At 39.1% G+C, this 15,032-nt stretch overlaps 1 protein-coding gene across 1 annotated transcript in view; it reads right to left on the minus strand.

The window, feature by feature from the left end:
- Positions 1-14,685, minus strand: part of LOC118391766 (myotubularin-related protein 4) — a 184,755-nt gene extending 170,070 nt beyond the window's left edge. Inside the window, exon 1 of the mRNA XM_052457744.1 lies at positions 14,065-14,685. The gene's annotated coding sequence lies outside the window, so the exon portion shown is untranslated. The remainder of the gene's footprint in view (positions 1-14,064) is intronic.
- Positions 14,686-15,032: the final 347 nt, after the last annotated feature.

Genomic DNA, 15,032 nt, shown 5'->3' on the forward strand with positions numbered 1-15,032 from the left:
TTGGAAATATATGCTGTAGTGATGTCCGGATTGACTCATAACCTGCAGTCCCTGTGGTGTCGGACAGGTTTACGGTCAGGAAATATTGTGTGGATGAAAAGGCGGGTGGGTGGCGGGCGGGTTGAACAAAGAGAAATCAACGCATTAAAAAGAACCCGAGCAAATAAAATTGGTTAGCCAATATTTAAAAAATACATAAATAAATGCAGATATTAGCCTTTCACAAATATTTGTTTTGGTCTTTACTCCGCAGACAAAGTGGCAATACATAGAATTATTTAATACGTTGACTCATTTTTGGGTCATCTTTTGAATTATGCTGCTCATTGAACATCATGGTGGTTTGACTGTGAGTAGACATTATCACTTAGTTAACATTAGCTGGCTAGCTAGCCATCTTGCCAACACTGTAGTTAGCCAAGCTTAAGTTAACTAGCAATCGGTGCAAACACTGGACTGGCACCAAAGGGAATGCTCACCTTTGATACAAAAAATAACACCATTACTGTCTGGGCCTATTATGCTAGTGGGCTTGTTTCAGTTTGTTTTCAGAAAAATGCAATCTGCAAAAAGCAAGATAGTTGGCACAGATCTATCCGTCAGGCCATGTGCTTGCATTCATGATGAGAAGATTATTGTTAGCTAACTAGCTAGCTCTATGAGAATGCACGTAACTAAAACCAGTGCAGGAACCATTTTCCTGCATGATGTTTTCAGTCATCAGTGCACGCCATTTGCGGTTGAAATATATAGCCAATACATTTTGTATCGAGTTAGATTATGGTTTCAGTAATAAAATATCTAGCGTGTGCTTGTCCTAAACTCATTGTGAAGTTTCCATAAAGTGTCGCTTTAGCATGACCGTTGACTATTGCAAAGCACTGTAGTGAATCTACAATACAAATGCTGACATCTAGTGTGAACAGTGGGGTTTCAGATTTACTTTGAGACTAAGTATAATTAATTCAGCCCATCTTGTTAATTAGTGTGCTTGTGGTGCTTCAGCACAAACACTTCTGGATTCTTATCCACGGCCATAGATGAAGATGTCTATGTTGTACGTAAGGAGGTCTGTGTTTTTTAAATTTTATTTACTTTCGTATTTACAGAGGACATTCTTGGTGGTCAGGGAAACCACAAAATGTTCTTTAAAAAATTTACATTTTTATATTTAGTTAAGAAATCAGCATTTAGTGAATTTATTAATCCTTTATCGTATAGTGCTAAAGGCCTGTGTAATCTCTGACTTTTGACTCCATAAAATTGTATCGGACCCAAAAATCCCATATCAGTTGGGGTCTAATTAAAAATGTATCATTCTTGTGCAATACATATCTATAGGCTACATTTAAGTTCCTTTCATTATTTTTTTTATCTGCCGTTAGCACGTAAGCTTTAGGGCGTAACTGTATGCGTTCCTACTACACGGCAATTGCCAAATGCTTTTGTGAACTTGGGCAGAAAAATGTTACGTTGAGTCAATTCAGTGTTTAATTCAATAAGAGAAAAGCAGTGCATGGAGAGCTGAAAGAGTGGGCCAGAACAGTAACCTAATATTTGATTTCAAATATGGCATGTCAATGGAACAGTAATGTTCAGATGGGAACAGTAGGACTAACTGAAATATGGACATAATATGAACTCCTGCAGAATCGTGAAAAAGCATAAGAGCTAATAGTTTTTCAAACATATAAAACAAATAGCTGACACGTGAATTACCAGTATTGATGCACTGCAAAAGGTATTGAGCAACTTCACAGTTGTTGCCTGATAAACGTTCAGGTGCATGTCTCTCTGATATCAGGGAAGCTCCCTCAACTCAGTGGAGCCAGAGTGGTTTGACACTTTAGCTAACTGAGGGAGAGAGAGTGGGGCGTTCTGCTTGGCTACGGCAGACATTTTCTCCTCTCTTACTGTGCTCCGTCTCTCCCTTTCTCGAATTGGTAAAACTAAAATAAGTTTAAACCGCAGATTCTAAGGAACAATTTGATATGCAGAAATTGAGACTGCATTTAGAATTGCTGATACAACCGGAGATTAACCACAGGTGACAAGCTGTTTTTAGTAAATCTGATAGATTATTAGGTAATTGAGGGAAAGAGAGAGGAATATTACTTGGTGCCTGTCTGTGTCTCTCACTCACAAAGAGAGAGAGAAAGGAAGGAAAGGAATGTCTGGGGGAGGGAGAGAGTAGTAGGCAAGGAGGTTTGAGAATAGATAAAAAGGATGGTGGAGAAGAGATGTAGATCTGTGGATTTATAAAAAGGTTTGATAAAATTAGACTTCACACCATTATCAAAGAAAATGCCTTGACTGAATTTCCACAAGGTAATATACTGAGATAGGAATGACAAAAAGTAAATTTAGCATGAAAATATATTTTTTAAATATTTTATGCATGATAATTGTGATGTTACACTGGAGGGCAAATTCAAGGCTCAAATGCATGAACTGGTTTAGGGCTGGGCAGTACCCAGATTTCCATACCGTGCATGAACCATCCCGGAATAAACGGTATTACCGGTAACGCACATAAGGTGTGGTATATATTTTTTCCAAATGTTAAAAAAAAGCCCAAATAACATTACTTATCATAACATTACCAATGCAAAATAAATGCTAACAAGTACTAAGGAATTCTCATAGCTGATGCTAGTGAAATGCTACCGAGCACATGCAAACATTTACTACTAGGACAGACAACCCAGCTCATAAAGTTATGGAAGTATCTCAAAACAAAGTTTGCAGCACACACAAATTAAATATTAGGCAGCAGGGATCTCAATCCAGGAGAATAGACTCTTCTGCTGTTACCAAGAAGCTTGATCAAGCAAGCCAACGTTAGCTAACATTAGCAAAACCCAGCTGGAGAGAATTTATTTGGCAAATCTTAGATAGTCAACTTAATAGTTAAAAGATATATAGCTGGCGATAATTAGCAGTGAATTGCAAACAAGTGTAACTTGATCACCTAACTTAAGTTACGCTGCAGGAGTGACTCACCTTACGAAGCTCCCATTATGCTCGTTGTGCTCAAATAGCTTATTTGGGACATTTGTACGGGTAAACTTCATAATGAAAAAGCTTCCGAATATTTTTTTTTTTTGAACGGGCGAAATTCTGAACACGATCTGTATTATTACCCAGTGCACAAGTTGACTTTAAAAAGTACTAATATTCAACACCCCCGAAAAAAATAAAGCTAACAAAATGCTAAGAAGTAAAGGAATCCTCATAGAGAATACTAACGAGCACATTGAACATTTTGTATATTTGTGTTTTTTTGTTGTACTTTTTAACCCCAATTTTGGGGTAATTACAGTCGTCTCATCGCTGCAACTCCCGTAAGGATTCAGGAGAGGCAAAGGTCGAGAGCCATGACTACTCCAAAACATGATCCTGCCAAGCCGCACTGCTTCTAGACACACCGTTTGCTTGCTTAACCCAGAAGCCCGCCGCACCAATGTGCCAGAGAAATCAACTGGCAACCCTGCTGTACAACTGGCATCCCTCCTCCAGGAGGGGTTTCGCTGCTGTTACCAAGCACATGCTTGATTTGGGAAGAAGTTACACACTTAGCTGACTAGTTACTAAGTTAGCAAACCAATTGCACAACTTCAGAGGATTTGACAGTTAACTTAATAGCTTCAGTTGAAGTCAGAAGTTTACATACACCTTAGCCAAATGCATTTACACTCAGTTTTTCACAATTCCTGACATTTAATCCTAGTAAACATTTCCTGTTTCAGGTCAGTTAGGATCACCACTTTATTTTAAGAATGTGAAATGTCAGAATAGTAGAGAATTATTTCTTTCACCTGTTATTTCTTTCATCACATTCCCACTGGGTCAGAAGTTCACATTACACTCAATTCATATTTGGTAGCATTGCCTTTAAATTGTTTAACTTGGATCAAATGTTTTGGGTAGCCTTCCACAAGCTTCCCACAATAAATTGGGTGAATTATGGCCAATGCCTCCTGGAAAAGCTGGTGTAACGGAGTTTGTAGGCCTCCTTCCTCGCACACGCTTTTTCAGTTCTGCCCACAAATGTTCTATAAGATTGAGGTCAGGGCTTTGTGATGGCCACATCCAATGCCTTGACTGTTGTCCTTAACCTTTTGTGTGTATTTTCGTTTTTGGCTAAAAAAACATATCCATTTGAAATGGCCTATTTACATTTACATTTAAGTCATTTAGCAGACGCTCTTATCCAGAGCGACTTACAAATTGGTGCATTCACCTTATGACATCCAGTGGAACAGCCACTTTACAATAGTGCATCTAAATCTTTTAAGGGGGGTGAGAAGGATTACTTTATCCTATTCTAGGTATTCCTTAAAGATTATTTCTCAGCCCCAGAAACTAGAATATGCATAGAATTGTCAGATTAGGATAGAAAACACTCTAAAGTTTCCAAAACTGTAAAACTATTGTCTGTGAGTATAACAGAACTGATATTGCAGGCGAAAGCTTCCAATCAGGAAGTGCCTCTTATTTTGAAACCTCTGTGTTCCTATGCATGCCTATCCTCCATTTAAAGGGATAACAACCAGATTCCTTTTTCCATGGCTTCCCTACAGTCTTTAGACATAGTTTCAGGCTTTTATTTTTAAAAATTGCGTAAGTGGATAGGTGGGAGCTCTCAGAGTGAGTTTTGCGCAACTGAGTAAAGCGGCCATTGTTTCTCCCGCTGTTATTGAAAAAGCTACACACTCGGTTGATATATTATCGAATATATATTTTAAAAACAACTTGAGGATTGATTATAAAAAACTTTTGACATGTTTCTGTGGAAATTATGGATATTATTTGGAATATACGTCTGCGTTGTCGTGACCGCTCTTTCCTGTGGATTTCTGAACATAACGCGACAAACAAACGGTATTTTGGGTATAAAAATCATCTTTGTGGAACAAAAGGAACATTTGTTGTGTAACTGGGAGTCTCGTGAGTAAAAAACATCCGAAGATCAAAGGTAAACAATTTTTTGATTGCTTTTCTGATTTTCGTGACCTAGCTACTTAATGCTTAGTGTACATAATGTTATGCTATCGATAAATTTACACAAAGGCTTGGATTGCTTTCGCTGTAAAGCATAATTTCAAAATCTGAGACGACAGGAGGATTAACAAAAGGCTAAGCTGTGTTTTGCAATATTGCACTTGTGATTTCATGAATATGAACATTTTTTAGTAATATTATTTGACTGTGGCACTATGCTATTCAGCGGTTGCTGATGACAATTATCCCGGTACGAGGATGGGTAAGCGTCAAGAAGTCAAGCCATTTTGCCACAACTTTGGAAGTATGCTTGGGGTCAATGTCCATTTGGAAGACCCATTTGAGACCAAACTTTAACTTCCTGACTGATGTCTTGAGATGTTTCTTCCATATACAGTGCCTTGCGAAAGTATTCGGCCCCCTTGAACTTTGCGACCTTTTGCCACATTTTAGGCTTCAAACAAAGATATAAAACTGTATTTTTTTGTGAAGAATCAACAACAAGTGGGACACAATCATGAAGTGGAACGACATTTATTGGATATTTCAAACTTTTTTAACAAATCAAAAACTGAAAAATTGGGCGTGCAAAATTATTCAGCCCCCTTAAGTTAATACTTTGTAGCGCCACCTTTTGCTGCGATTACAGCTGTAAGTCGCTTGGGGTATGTCTCTATCAGTTTTGCACATCGAGAGACTGACATTTTTTCCCATTCCTCCTTGCAAAACAGCTCGAGCTCAGTGCGGTTGGATGGAGAGCATTTGTGAACAGCAGTTTTCAGTTCTTTCCACAGATTCTCGATTGGATTCAGGTCTGGACTTTGACTTGGCCATTCTAACACCTGGATATGTTTATTTTTGAACCATTCCATTGTAGATTTGGTCCTGTATTTGGCTCCATCCATCTTCCCATCAATTTTAACCATCTTCCCTGTCCCTGCTGAAGAAAAGCAGGCCCAAACCATGATGCTGCCACCACCATGTTTGACAGTAGGGATGGTGTGTTCAGGGTGATGAGCTGTGTTGCTTTTACGCCAAACATAACGTTTTGCATTGTTGCCAAAAAGTTCAATTTTGGTTTCATCTGACCAGAGCACCTTCTTCCACATGTTTGGTGTGTCTCCCAGGTGGCTTGTGGCAAACTTTAAACAACACTTTTTATGGATATCTTTAAGAAATGGCTTTCTTCTTGCCACTCTTCCATAAAGGCCAGATTTGTGCAATATATGACTGATTGTTGTCCTATGGACAGAGTCTCCCCCCTCAGCTGTTGATCTCTGCAGTTCATCCAGAGTGATCATGGGCCTCTTGGCTGCATCTCTGATCAGTCTTCTCCTTGTGTGAGCTGAAAGTTTAGAGGGGACGGCCAGGTCTTGGTAGATTTGCAGTGGTCTGATTCCATTTCAATATTATCGCTTGCACAGTGCTCCTTGGGATGTTTAGAGCTTGGGAAATCTTTTTGTATCCAAATCCGGCTTTAAACTTCTTCACAACAGTATCTCGGACCTGCCTGGTGTGTTCCTTGTTCTTCATGATGCTCTCTGCGCTTTTAACGGACCTCTGAGACTATCACAGTGCAGGTGCATTTATACGGAGACTTGATTACACACAGGTGGATTGTATTTATCATCATTAGTCATTTAGGTCAACATTGGATCATTCAGAGATCCTCACTGAACTTCTGGAGAGAGTTTGCTGCACTGAAAGTAAAGGGGGCTGAATAATTTTGCACGCCCAATTTTTCAGTTTTTGATTTGTTCAAAAAGTTTGAAATATCCAATAAATGTCGTTCCACTTCATGATTGTGTCCCATTTGTTGTTGATTCTTCACACAAAAATACAGTTTTATATCTTTATGTTTGAAGCCTGAAATGTGGCAAAAGGTCGCAAAGTTCAAGGGGGCCGAATACTTTCGCAAGGCACTGTATCCATATAATTTTCTTTCCTCTTGAAGCCATCTATTTTGTGAAGTGCACCAGTCCGTCCTGCAGCAAACATCCCCATAACATGATACTGCCACCACCGTGCTTCACGGTTGGGATGGTTTTCTTCAGCTTGCACACCTCCCCCTTTTTCCTCCAAACATAACGATGGTCATTATGGCCAAACAGTTCTATTTTTGTTTCATCAGACCAGAGGACATTTCTTCAAAAAGTACAATCTGTCTCCATGTGCAGTTGCAAATCGTAGTCTGGCTTTTTTTTCAATGGTGGTTTTGAAGCAGTGGTTTTTTCCTTGCTGCGCGGCCTTTCCGGTTATGTCAATATAGGACTCGTTTTACTGTGGATATAGATACTTTTGTACCTGTTTCCTCCAAATCAAATCAAATTTTATCTCAAGGTCCTTTGCTGTTGTTCTGGGATTGATTTGCACTTTTTGCACCAAAGTATATTCATCTCTAGGAGACAGAATGCATCTCCTTCCCGAGCGGTATGACGGCTGCGTGGTCCCATGGTGTTTATACTTGCGTACTATTGTTTGTACAGATGAGCGTGGTACCTTCAGGCGTTTGGAAATTGCTCCCAAGGATGAACCAGACTTGTGGAGGTCTACAATTTTGTTCTGAGGTCTTGGCTGATTTCTTTTGATTTTCCCATGATGTCAAGCAAAGAGGCACAGAGTTTGAAGGTAGGCCTTGAAATACATCCACAGGTACACCTCCAAATAACTCAGATGTCAATTAGCCTATCAGAAGCTTCTAAAGCCATGACATTATCTGGAATTGTCCAAGCTGTTTAAAGGCACAGTCAACTTAGTGTATGTAAACTTCTGACCCACTGGAATTGTGATACAGTGAATTAAATCGGTCTGTAAACAATTGTTGGAAAAATGACTTGTGCCATGCACAAAGTAGATGTTCTAACTGACTTGCCAAAACTATAGTTTGTTAACAAGAAATTTGTGGGGTGGTTAAAAAACTAGTTTTAATGTATGTAAATTTCTGACTTCAACTGTATATAGCTAGCAAACATTTAGCTGTGAATTCCATACTGTAATTAGATCACCAGGCAAATTCTGCACGACAGTGAGTGACTAACAAGGCTCCGGTCATTGTGACACCTGACTGGGGGCTACCGTAAGCTTCATAATGTGACAGATGTAATGAAGAATGTTCTGTGTTCTTTATCTCCTAACATATTGCACAAGTTGACTGCAGGTATTTACTTAAATAGTAGCTAAGAATATTCAAAATGTATTTATTTTTTTAAAATCTAAACAAATAGTTTCAATTGTATTGAAAAACCATCCCATGGCTTTTCCAAATACCCCAGAATGTTATTTCATAACCGACCACATTATTATTATTTTCATATTCAGACTTATCATCCCAGTATATAGTTTTTATACCTCATATTTGAAGGGGGACATTTTCATTTGTTTTTCCATGCTTTAAAAATGACAGGTTGCGCAATATATTTCCACAAATCTAACAACGTAGATTGATGATATTCCATCTAAAAATGGTCTTTATTCAAAAGTTCATATAAAAGAGAAATGTAATTTAAAGTACATAATTTATCAAAAACGTATATACCAAAAAAATAGGCTACATTGCAGCGTTGACGTGAAGAGAGGAATGGCCTGGTGATGTTTACCGGCATGCATGTTCGGTCGAAATGTGAGTAGATGGGATCAAAGTCTTACCACTTCAGGCAGACTGGGTTAAGGGAACCCTGGTGCTTCAGTCATACGCGGGCCTCACATTGTCTTTGTTTAGTTCAAGGCATGTTTGTTAGCCATTATACCTGGATTTACTACTACACAGTAGTAGCACTCAGCTTGGCATGTGGCTAGTTATAGCTACCATAGGCCAACAGAGTTTAAGCCAGTTTGGTTTTAGACGTTCAATGTCTATGATGGTAAAGGTTCATCTTTAATTCGTGTAAGAGTACGAGAAATGCTGATGTGTTGAACTGATAATAAATTATGCATTTTAACCCTGCTAGTGCTTAGCTAGTATGGGTAAGCCAGCAGGGGTGGATAAGGGGCTATGCTAAAAGCCTGCGCACTGTATAAGTGTTATTTAAATACAAAAATGCTGACAAGATAAAGAAATCACAGGATATGGTCAGATAAATTGGCTTTATTCAGAGAGCAAAAAATATATATTTTTAAACAATATGAGTATGGGTCTTTAATGTCTTATGTGGACAGTGGCTTCACTTCTGCTTGCGTAGTTCTCCTCTCGACATCACTACTCCGAACCCTTTTCCGACATGACTTCGGGCCCAAAATACAAAATGTAAAGTGATATGTCGTATTGGGACTTTTAGTTGGAAGGATGAAACCAATAAGAAAGTTTAACAGCAACCCAATTCTGCAATCTTCCCTTTAAAAACGTCAACCACCCAAATCAACTTCATTTAATTGTAGTTCAATAACCAAAAGATACGTTTTCAAACTCAAGGGGTCATGTTATACCTGACACCCCATTCTTTCTGCAGACATCTTTGAATCTTAATTCAGTGCAGATATTTAACAGATGTTTTGGAAAGCATGGGTACAAAAAAAATAGATTTTACAGTAATTCTGTTAAATTTAATTTTTTTTTATCCTTCTGTAGCTCAGTTGGTAGAGCATGGCGCTTGTAACGCCAGGGTAGTGGGTTCGATCCCCGGGACCACCCATACGTAGAATGTATGCACACATGACTGTAAGTCGCTTTGGATAAAAGCGTCTGCTAAATGGCATATGTTATGTTATGTTATGTTAAATTTACACAGTTCTTCCAGTAAATGTGTTTTAGTGAAATGTTCTGAGTAAATTCTTCAAAGTATTCCTTATGCATAGAGTTGTATGGTTTGTTAAACTTTGAAATCAATGGTTTTTGTTTTGGCATACATTTTAATGTGAAAAATCAAAGACTCTGTGTGTGTGTATATATATATATTTCTGTTACGTGGAATTGCCCATCTGTAAATAGACCTAACCCTGTGACTCTTCTCACTTCCTCCACATATTATTGCGTCATGATCAGAGGTCTAATCATTAGCGCACACCGTAGCAAACAGTTGCAAATAGTTTCGCAACGGAACGTTTCTATTGGAAAAATTCAAGTAGGTCCCTCCCCGTTCGTTTGCTTCTGCTTGGTTCCTAGTGAATACAACCCGGGGGTGAAATCATTAGTCCAAACCGTAGCAAACAGAAAACATTTTGCAACAAAGACAAGAGTTTCTATTGGGCATATTCAGGTAGGTCCCCCTCATGTTTGTTTAGTTTCTAGTGAATACACCCCAGTCCTTCAAGAGCTCAAACAAGAGTGTTTAACATAAACAAAATCTCCAGTCCAGTCACAAAGCGCTTTCCTGTCATCACACATCACCCATGTCAAAGTTCACCATGCAACTGATAACAGAAATCGCAAGGTTTTTGAGCAATTATGTTGCTAGTTCAGTCCTGTCCACACGAGATATGGGCCAAAAGGAGAAATGGAATCTCTCTGAGAAAAAAACAAATGTGTGTCAAAGAGTGGAGGAAGAAATATTAAAAACACAGGAGTTGTAACAATTAGGCTAACCCGACAGTACTCTCCTCCCACACCAACATTTTGAATAACATTATTCTAGCTGCATCTAATCTGATTATTTCGCACCAGCTGATTGTTACAGTTCACATGTGACATTCTCTTTACAGCTCTCTTGACTGTTTCCATGATGAGGTGGGTGGCTGGCTAAAAGCACATGTTATTATCTTTCTAGCATAACATCTAGGCTAGCCTCAAACATGTCTATGGGCTATTCAAAGAAGTCTGACCTGTAACATGATCAGAGGGAAATTAATAAAGCATCATGTGACACAGCAGGGTATGGCATGTTGTATACCTTGGGGGATGGGGCTACACATGAGTCTGGCTGGGCACGACTCGCCCGAGCTAGCTACAGTTTGGTTATATCACATTATCCGGCGTACAAAGATTAGTGGTGTCCATTACTGGGTGTTACAGGAAAGCCCCATGCAAACCACTGCCACAGATGTTTAAACTAACCTGTTCTTCGTGATACTTTATTTTTTCACTGAATTGAGAACGAAGAAAGTATCTTAGAAATGTCCATTTCCAGTTGGTTTTACAAAAACTATAGAAGATTTCAGAAATATAGTAAATCCATGTTTTGTATCAAGTGAGATATGCCTCTTACATGTGTGTGGCGCTGTCATCTACTTATACAATGGGTGGGTCTAAACCTAGAGATGCTGATTGATTAAAACCACATTCCAGCCAGTGTCTATTCCACAAGTTACCACCGGCTAATGCGATGACGTTGAAATGCCTATTTACTCTGTTCCATCTCACTTTGCAACACACTGTCTAATCAGCCCAGCAAGGCAATTTCTAAATTTGATCTCCACTATAAAAAGTATCTAGACATTATCTCCCATTTGTTTTAGACCATCACTTGGTTTTCAACATCGGAGATTTGTATAAACTAGGGATGCACGATATAAGTCGGTGAACATATCGGAATCAGCCGATATTAGCTAAAAATGACAATATCAGCCCGATGTCTAGTTGAACGCCGATGTTAAAAACCGAAGTCAAAGCTGCCATGCATACCTATATAACGTAGGCACATGACGTAATGACGCCACGTAAAATTTTGCGCTACACGTGCAACACAGCATTCCTAACCTAGCCCACAATGTCTGCTGTGTGGATCGAGCAGTCAACAAGTTGAGCAGTCATTTGAAAGAGTAAGAACATTTCAGCGAGACAACTCAAAGGCGGACTCCATTAAAGCCAAGATAACGGAATTCATTGCCCTTGAAAATCAACCGTTCTCTGTGTGGGTGATGTTGGCTTTCGCCGACTGGTCGAGCACCGGTACACACTACCAAGTGCGCCATTTTTCATATGTTGCCCTACCGGAGTTACACAGTAACAGCGTCACTGCTATTAGCTTCACGACATACATAATACATACATACTATGGAATGCCGTTTGGCAAAGCTGTAGAAAAATGTCTGCAAACACCGGCCACGAACGAAGCGTTTACAATACCACGTTGGTAATAAAGCATAATTCTTTTGACTGCAAATTCTGGGGTAGCTAGCTTTAACTTGGTACCTAGCTAGCACCAATACAACCAGCCTGAAAACAATGACCAGTAGAAACTGCAGACATTTTAATTATTCTTAGCAATGATTTAGGAATCTTTGTAAGTATGAGCTAGGTTGCCACTTGTTGTTCACCTATTGAAGTTGAACTGAAATTGAATTGAAAAAAAAATAGCTATCCAGCTACTTAACCCTGTTGCCCAAAGCTAACGTTATAAGCAGCCAGCCAGCTTATCTTGCAAGTGATGCTCGACCGGGCCGGGTTATGTGCTGTGAAGCTAGCCACAATAAGGATTAGGCACAATAGTGGAATTTGCAGTTTGCCTTCAAAATAAATGTATGTCATTGACAGTGATGCAATTGAATAAAAATAGTAGAATTATGCCATACTTTTATTTTGAAGGCTAATCGCAAAGTCCACTATTGTGGCTAATCCTTATTGTGGCTAGCTTCACATAGATGGATTTGACCACCATTAATTAATCAACTAAGAACTGTTTTATAAATGAGGGTTATTTTAGATGACACCAGGCTTTATTGTTAGCTAGCTAACTATAGCTACTGAAACAGATGTCATTTTGCTATGTGTTTGGGAAAGAACATTGTTTGCATCCATGAGCAAGCTAGCTTTTTTTAATGACCAGCACTGTAGGTGTGCAATTACAACTCTACCAGCATCATAGCATACGTATCGATGAATGGTTGTGACATCACATATGAGTGATAGTGTAATCAATGTATAATAACTACTTAAATTAATGACCGCATTAAATGATGTGACTTGTAGTCATATTCAGGTCCTAACAAGTCAAATAAAATAACTTTTTGGGGTCAGTGTGGTGTGTGTGTAACATTTATTTAACTAGGCAAGAAGCTGGAAAGACTTAGTTTTACATTTATTTGTATATATCCATAAAAATGATGCCAGCTGATTCATGATTTGAGTGGTGAGAGCTGTCTCATTCCGTCTCCTTACTATGGAACAGCTGGAGATCAAATTACAATGTTGCAAATGTCGGAGATACGGATAAGGGTTATTTATACTAGTGATGAACCGATATGACATTTTTGGCCGATATCTGATATTTTCTGCGTTCTCGCTGTTTTTAGTAGAACCACCTGCAACTAGAAACTGACATTTGTAAGATACTTTCTTCATTCTAGATTCGTTACAAAAAGTATCGCCAAGAACAAGTTAGTTCAAATCTATGCTGGTGGTTTGTATGGGGCATTCCTTTAAACGCCAGTATCTGACACGAACAATCTTTGATAATATCACATTCTGGCATAAAATCTGTAGCTATACACACCAGCATACTCCCTTGACATTTCGGGAGGGGCAAAGAAGCTTGGCACATGGTGCTAATATTAAAGTAATACTAAAATCAGCTATTTAGCATGATACATAAACCATAGTGCAAAGTCACTAGCGTTACTTTATTATGATGATCTGGTATATGACATTTCGCCACCCCTCGAGACAAGCTAGATACTGTTGTGTCACCGACAGCTCATCAGCGACCCGGCTGCGTTTTTCGGGTACTCCAATGCTGTGACATGGTCTTTCAAATTGACATTAGGGTGCAAATTAACTAGCCTAGAAAAGCATCTAAAAGCACGCTAAACAGCACAGTTTGACAGCTAAATGCCTAGCCCAATGGTCACACCGTGTTGCACACAACCAAAAACAAAGTGGTGTAACCAAACAGGTGCCAAAGGCAGAAAGGGTGTTATATGAAAACTAGGAGCTGGCTAGTATCGTTAACCAATGTAGCTGGCTAGCTAGCGAGAGTGGTGGTGACCCATCAAACACACCAGCTACTCGGGGGAGACGACTACAATTGCTTCTTGCACGAGATTACGAAGTGGGCTGTTCAAAACGCAGACACATGTCAACATGTAGGTAATATAGGGCATATTTTGCCGTGCAACATAATGCAAATACTTTAAAATATTTTACATCGTTTTTTATTTTCAAAATAAACAAACATCAGGTTAGCTACTCACTCAGAAAGAATCAGCTGATACAACCGTGACTCGGTGGTTGGCGGATCACATCCAACTTTCAGGTGCATAGAGCTCTGCCTACTGTACTCGTGTGTGAGGCCATTCACGCATACCTACATTAAATTGTTGATACGGTAATACACATTTGGGGGAAATGAAAATTGCCCTCCCAACTATTAGCCCTCTATAACAAATAAAAAAATCACCACCCCATTCCACAATGTAACCCTATCTAATATTACTCCAGAACAATGGTCCGAGAGGACAAAACAATACCACTCTATTGTTCCGCAGTAAATCCTCACAATCCCAAGTATTTCTCAGCCGCCACAAGTACAATTGACAAACATGGCTATTAATGCTAAAATGCCCACCTTACTGAAGCACATATTCTTCCAATAACTATCTCTTGGTCTCTACCTACTCACAAGAATCCTCTCAGTATCACTCACCGTCGAACAATTCGCAAAAGTAATGTTTCTTTTGGAAAGTAGAGGTCTAGAAAGAGCCCAGATTTCGAGACTTGGAATTCTAAATTGAATGAAGATCAAAAAGTTTTTTCCCAGTCGGAGCTCGGGGTTACTCTACCAAAAATCTGTCCACATTAAGCAGATCATCATTCATGTGCAGGTGAGGAGTTTTGGGGTGGCTATGGGCTTGTTCGACATTGCAGCCAACAGTGCTTGCGACTGCTGACTGACTGATCTTGTATCATAAATAACAACTCATTATTGTTTGTAGATTAGTCAGTCACAATTTGGCCACGATACATCACGGTTTTGATGCTCTCGGATATGTCCATTGAGAGAGTGTCGAATTGGTCAAGATAAAAATGAACTGCTATTTTGATATGTAAGGCTTATTTGATCTAATAGAAGTTTCGTAATGATTAGGTTGTTACGGCTGTACTGATATAAGTGTGATGCACATGACATCCTGGCAACTTTCAGAAAAAAAAACATTTTATA

This window comes from Oncorhynchus keta, chromosome 12 (assembly GCF_023373465.1).
Source record: "Oncorhynchus keta strain PuntledgeMale-10-30-2019 chromosome 12, Oket_V2, whole genome shotgun sequence".
In the NCBI taxonomy this organism is placed as follows: Eukaryota; Metazoa; Chordata; class Actinopteri; order Salmoniformes; family Salmonidae; genus Oncorhynchus; species Oncorhynchus keta.